We start from the raw sequence: 7,109 nt of genomic DNA on the forward strand, positions 1-7,109 counted from the left end.
TTTTTGTGTCCCATGCTGACTTGAGGAACACTAAAAATTTGTTCCTTCACTTCTACATAGGCAATGAACATCATTACTCATAAAACCAATCCTATTAAAGCAGAAGGAACTACTCACATGCATGCATTAAAAACATATGTGCAAGTCTTTGCAGGATTAAAAAAAGGCAGGAAGCAACAGGTTGGGGCAGCAGACACCAGATGGGTGGAAGGAAGAATAAAGTGATAGGAAAACATGGTTATGTGGGCAGGTTGCATACAAGAGTTTGGAGGCATTAGAAGGCCTGTATTTAAAATCTGACCTAGCTCTAAACAAATGTGTTGCTTGTCATGCAATAGCTGCTCCTGAAACATCTGCAACTCCAGTGCTCCTGAACCCACACTAAATTTAAATCATAATGAGACCACTAAGACATTTTGTGTCATGCTATTGCTAATTTTTTACAGAAGAGAGTTAATAGGTTGGTCAGATATCTGTCATGGCTCACCAAACACACCAGGGTACACTTTATGTTTAGGCAGAACAGAGCCTAAAATTCTGCTGGTCCTCATAAGAACGGTATATAGCTTACATAAATCACTGGAAAGAGAAAGAGTGGACAAAAAAAGGCAGAGTTTTGCAAGCAAATTTGTAGTGAATGCAAAGAGATTACAGAGGCAATATACTAACTCCTGAAAATGTTGCCTTGTCTGTAATGTTCAACTTCCACTACAAGTTGCATTTTGAAGAAGTCACAAACTCTGAGGAAGAACAAAATTTTACAGCTGTAAATTAGCCTTTTGTGTACAGTCGAGAAACCTAACACACTGACCTATTATTGCTCTGATTTTGAAAACTTAAAAAAATCCAAACCACCACATTAAAAATGCTTCTTGCAAAGCTTCTGTCAGCAGTACAACCTGCACTGGAGGCATGTAAAAATGTCCTGCTCCTTTTGAATAAAGGGAAACAGAATAGCCTTCTAAAAAAATCTACTATGCTGATAAAAGGGAATAAAGTGTAAGTGTAAAAGAGAATACCCATGCTGACAAAATAAGGACACACTCTTAAATCAAAATCATATTCAGAATATTTTTATAATATATTTCAACACTTAACTTGCTATGAAAAATACCATTTCACTATTGATTCAAAAGAAATAAATTTTTAAAAAAATATAACAGTATTTTAATGTCACAACAGTTCTCACTAGCAAAACTTTTGTGAACCTTTGTGAAATGAAGCTGAACTAATTGTTATGACTCCACTACTTTGTAAGGCTTTAGTCATAGAGATGAACGCTGACCATCACCAAAGCTAGGGAAGGCTGCCAAAAAGCCGACCCTAAAAATAGGAAGAAAGAAAATAACTCCAACTCTGTAAACATCAGCTAGTTATGATTTCTTTTCAAGCAAGCCTCCAAATGATCAGGAATTGTGGCATGATCTGCTCATCTGATGGCTTCCAGATATGGTGTCTCACTCTTGTGAATATCCCACCATAAATTTAAAATAAATTCCCAAAGGATACAGAAAGGTACACAGATGCACATTCTGCCATGAGAAAGGCACAATCACAGAGGAGCTAATTTTATCCTCCCTGACTGCAAACCCCATGTCTTCCAACAAATTGCTGAGGAGGTGGAGTTTCTCTGCATACTTTTCTCTCTGGCACAGAGACTTATCCTCAGTTTATATTACCATTATGCTATTTGCTCTTTTATGTGTCAGCAAACTCAGGTACCTGGTACTTACATCAATACCCTGGAAACACAGTTTTTGTCTCAGACAACAAGACTCTTGAAAAGGAGGCCTGTTTGTTTTGTTTTTTGTTTTTTTTTTTTTTTCCTTTAACCTAGCAATGTGAAAAAAATTGTCTTGGTTTCTCACTGCCACCACAGAGCACAGACTGAGAGTCAGTATTTCCCTAGGAAAAGACAGCAAAGTCTAACAATGTGAAAAAAAAAAAAGTCTTGGTTTCTTGCTGCCACCACAGAGCACAGACTGAGAGTCAGCACTTCCCTAGGAAAAGACAGCAAAGTCTACCAGACAGAAAGTTTAGTCTCAGGAGTATGGTGGTGTTCCAACAGCTGAACTCTAATTATTTGGTTCAGGGAGGGAATCTGGGAGATATATTTTCAGTCATCAGGGGACTTTTCCTTATCACAGATGAAAGAATGAAAAAAAAAAAAATAAATCCCGGAGATGTATGTCATTGCAGCATTGACGCCCTACATAAACTCCTCATTTCCCAGAGCGCTAATCTAGAGGGACCAGGTAATTTTACCACTTCTCGTGAAGGGGAACCCAAATCCCCCCACCCTGTCACCTCCAAAGAACTCAGGACTTCTTCTGATAGAACAGACAGGGAACAAACTCATGGGATGACACTGGACATCACCTCCCTGCCAGAGGACACGGACCCACAGCCGGCTTGGTCCGAGTACCCTCCATCAGAGCCAAGAGCACAAAAGCAGCAGCAGCGCATCCCGGGTCTGTAACCCCGGCAGGAGCAGCGGGGATGGAGCAGCGGTGCCCAGGGAAGGCTGCCCGGCTCAGGACCGGCGGGAAAGGAGGAGCAGTGCCCAGGGAAGGCTCAGGAGCAGCAGGACCAGCCGTGCCCGGGGAAGGCTGCCCGGCTCAGGATCAGCAGAGCAGGAGGAGCAGTGCCCAGGGAAGGCTCAGGAGCAGCAGGACCAGCCGTGCCCGGGGAAGGCTGCCTGGCTCAGGATCAGCAGAGCAGGAGGAGCAGTGCCCAGGGAAGGCTCAGGACCAGCGGGACAGGAGCAGAGGTGCCCAGGGAAAGCTGCCCGGCTCAGGACCAGCGGGGCAGGAGGAGCAGTGCCCAGGGAAGGTTCAGGAGCAGCGGGGCAGGAGCAGCAGTGCCCAGGGAAGGCTCAGGACCGGCGGGACAGGAGCAGCGGTGCCCAGGGAAGGCTGCCCGGCTCAGGACTGGCAGGGAAGGAGGAGCAGTGCCCATGGAAAGCTGCCCGGGCTATCTGCAGCCTGCAGACGGCTCCCCGCCCCGGGGGTCTCCAGGGGAGGAGCTGTCCCGCCCGCTTGTCCTGGATAAATCCCGGCCGGGATATACTTGCCGGGAAGGAGGAAAGCCGCTTACCTGTTGATTTTCAGGGCGAACGCCCTCCTGTCTGCGGCAGGGAGCGTCGCCATCCGGGGCGAGCAGCCGCGGGTGTTCGGCCGCCGACGGGGCACCGAGACCGGCTGCGCGCACCGAGGGCGGCTTTATTTCATTTATTTATTTTCCTTAATCGCCTGCTCCGGGCTAAAAACCCGACGATCCACTGACAGTTCTGGGTGGCAACTTCCGCATTTCACCTTCCTTACCGAAATTGGCCGCAGTGGGAGGGATCTGCCCCAGTGCAGGGAGCAGAGCGCTCACCATGCCTGGTCTGCCCCGCCGCCAGCGCGGCGTTCCCGGCCGTCCTGCGCCCTCCCTGCGGCTCCCACCGGGACAACTTCCAGCTGTCCGCCTCGGCTGGGGCGCTGGGAGAGAGCAGGAACTTCCCTCTTTTACAGAGGCGAACCCCAGCCGCCCGAGGGCATTGAGGAGGGAGGCAGCGGGGAAGGCAAGCGCTTAGACACGGAGAGGAAGGGAAGGCACCGTGTACATCTGAGCGCGCAGAGCGTTCAGACGCGAATATTTACAGATATATACAGATATATAGAGCGTGGATCCATAAGCATCCCTCTCCGACCCTTTTTTCCTTTGGAAACCGCGGTCCGAGTGTGAGACACCTCCTCCCCACCACACCCCGCACACCCATCCATCCATCCCTCCATCCATACACACCCGCCGGGGGTCAGGCGCTGCTCCGCGGGGACGGCCGAGGAAGCGGCGGGCACCACCGCACCGGGACAGCCCCGGGTGCCCAGGATCCAGCCCGTCTTGCCAGGCGGAGCAGGCGCAGCCGCCGGGCAGGGCAGGATCGGGCGGGGCAGGGCTGAATAAGGCTGCTCGGAGCGGGGCAGAACCGCGCCCGCTGCCCCGCAGGCGGCAGAGATAGCCGGGCACCTTCCTGCGGCCCCGCTGTTCGGGCACGTAGGGACAGCAGGTTGTCAGAGGTAAATACATGTCAGCTCTTCACCTGGGACAGCGTTTTGCCAGTACACCTGTGCATCCAGGATCTGTGTTTCTCTTACATCTAAACTGCGTAACAAAATCTCACAAAAAGAAGTTACCAGCTTAGCTTGGCACAAAGCTTGGCACTGCTGTTCTATTCACCAGCACTTACTGCTCAGCTTTTTAAAAAGGCCATTTTTATTAAGTATCTTGTCGTGGTGTTACAAAATTATGTTTCCTTCCTTCCTTCCTTCCTTCCTTCCTTCCTTCCTTCCTTCCTTCCTTCCTTCCTTCCTTCCTTCCTTCCTTCCTTCCTTCCTTCCTTCCTTCCTTCCTTCCTTCCTTCCTTCCTTCCTTCCTTCCTTCCTTCCTTCCTTCCTTCCTTCCTTCCTTCCTTCCTTCCTTCCTTCCTTCCTTCCTTCCTTCCTTCCTTCCTTCCTTCCTTCCTTCCTTCCTTCCTTCCTTCCTTCCTTCCTTCCTTCCTTCCTTCCTTCCTTCCTTCCTTCCTTCCTTCCTTCCTTCCTTCCTTCCTTCCTTCCTTCCTTCCTTCCTTCCTTCCTTCCTTCCTTCCTTCCTTCCTTCCTTCCTTCCTTCCTTCCTTCCTTCCTTCCTTCCTTCCTTCCTTCCTTCCTTCCTTCCTTCCTTCCTTCCTTCCTTCCTTCCTTCCTTCCTTCCTTCCTTCCTTCCTTCCTTCCTTCCTTCCTTCCTTCCTTCCTTCCTTCCTTCCTTCCTTCCTTCCTTCTTCTGCAGATAAGAACTCACCCTTCATTTGAAAGGGGAAACAAAAGCCAAACATAGTTTCTGGAGATGAATTCTGAGGTAGTAGAGGCAATCCAGTTTTAGATTGTCATGTTTTTATTGAATCTGTGCCTTGATGGGAACAGCATTAGGATTCACCCATTGAAAGACAGTCATAGCTTATGTCTCCATTCCCAGTAACCTGGAGGGGATCCAGAGGAAAACAGTGGGATATGAGGCAAGGAACAGAAGATCGTCAAACAGTGAGGGCGTAAAATTGTTCTACTAACAATTATATTTTAATTATCAATTAAAATTGTTCTACTAATAATTTTTATTTTTTCTGCAGGATTCATCATTCTTTAGAGTACTGTTTAGTATGTGTAGTCTCAAACAGGAAGGTTAACCTCTAGATTAAACTCTGGCTAAGGTCTCCTAGTGAAATGTAGATGCCAAAGAGGTTTAAGAAAAAGAAAACAGAGGTAAATAAAAATTCCAAAATTGAAGCAAATATGGGTATGTTTTTTGGGAGAAAACCCACAAGGACCTACAGCAAAATAAGACCTGAAATAGTTCAGAGAAACTTACGAGAGAAAATATTAAAATCTACTATTAATAGGATGTTGTTACCTAACAAGTATTTGCTTTGGGAAGAATAAATTAGACAGTTTATTGCATAGAACTTACCCACCACACCCATCATGTATTTACCTCACTGTCATAAAGCTAAAGCCATTTTACTACATGTAACTTGAACTTAAATATCACTTAGTTACAAATCACTGATATGTTGCTGTGGTCCAACATGTATTGGTGACAAGAAAAACTTTTGAATGCCATATCCTGGGTCTGGCAAGACACTACCTCATTGAAGCTAGAAAAATGAGTCAAGGCTTCCTTTTAATAACACATATGGCATGAAATAGGGACTTTCTTTGATTAATAAATCTCACTGTAGAAATAGAGCTAGCAGAAATGCAGATAACATACCAATGTGCACAAATACATCCATTTATTAATGATACAACTGTTTATTTTGCAGCTTCATTTATTCTTGGTAAGTGTGGACAAAAGGACTGCTCATGCAGGAGCAAAAATGCCTGAGGAGACACACAAAATTAAAGTTTCCAAAACTTCAAAGTTTTGGCTAGTGTATATATATATATATTTATATATTTAAATATATATAATTATATATTTATATATATATATACACACACCTGGCTGTGTCCCCTCACAATTCCATGTGCCCTCCCAGCCTCCTCACAGGTGCTTTGGGGTGAGAGGCAGAAAAGGCCTTGGTGCAATGCAAGTGCAGCTCAGCAACAAGAAGAACATCCCTGTATTATCAACACTTCTTCCAGCACAAATCCAAAACACAGACCCATACTAACTGCCATGAAGAAAATTTATTCTACCAAAACCAAGCCAAACCCAGCACATATATTCAAGCAGATACAGAACAAACACTTAGATAATTTTAAGTTCTCATATTTTTGGATGGACTGATTTATCAGAAGCCTATTTTGGCATAGGAGCAGCAAAACTCATCAAATACTCCTTTTGTCTATTATGTCAGCAGTTACATTGCCTTTTTTGAAGGGGAAAAAAAAAAGAAGAAAAAAAATGAACTTTTATTAAAGTTTACATGGCTTTAACTCATTGAAGCACTACCAGATGAGAAGCTGGTGATTTTTTAAAAGCTATCTTATTCAATTCAATATTGTCAGTATGAGTGCTCCAGTTTTTTGCTAAACAAACAGTATTGTTTGAATTCCTGCAACAAATGAACCTACCAATACAAGGCAATGAAGTCTAAACACTCCTTTAACAACAAGAAGCAGCACAAGATCTTTCCAGTCAGAGGATTAAAAAAATTACATCAAATCAGGTTCCAGTGAAGGCATCAAAAAAACATAATTAAAAAAATAACCAGTGTGATTTGGAACAGAATGTTTTTTCCAAACCTAGCTTGCTTGGATGTCAGTAGCTGCTATTTAGTGTTGTATTAGATACAGTGAAAACCATTCCCCATTCCTTATTCCCATCCTCCTGTCACACACACATGCCTCCTAAATGGTAGTCCTAATCACTGCCTCACCACCTCAGACTTAGAATCAGTCATAAGCCCTTCTTCCCTGTAATTTTTCTTGGGCTTCAAATGCTCTCACCATAACTTGGTCTTCCTCCTGCACCTGAGTGGGAGGTGTTGGGTCCATGGCTGGTTGGATGCTGTACCTGGGCAGGCTGAGGACACAAAGGACAGCTGAGTGCTGGCAGTGTCAGCACAGGTTCTGCAGGGGTGCCTGGGC

Source organism: Zosterops lateralis, assembly GCF_965231275.1.
Source record: "Zosterops lateralis genome assembly, chromosome: Z".
Lineage (NCBI taxonomy): Eukaryota > Metazoa > Chordata > Aves > Passeriformes > Zosteropidae > Zosterops > Zosterops lateralis.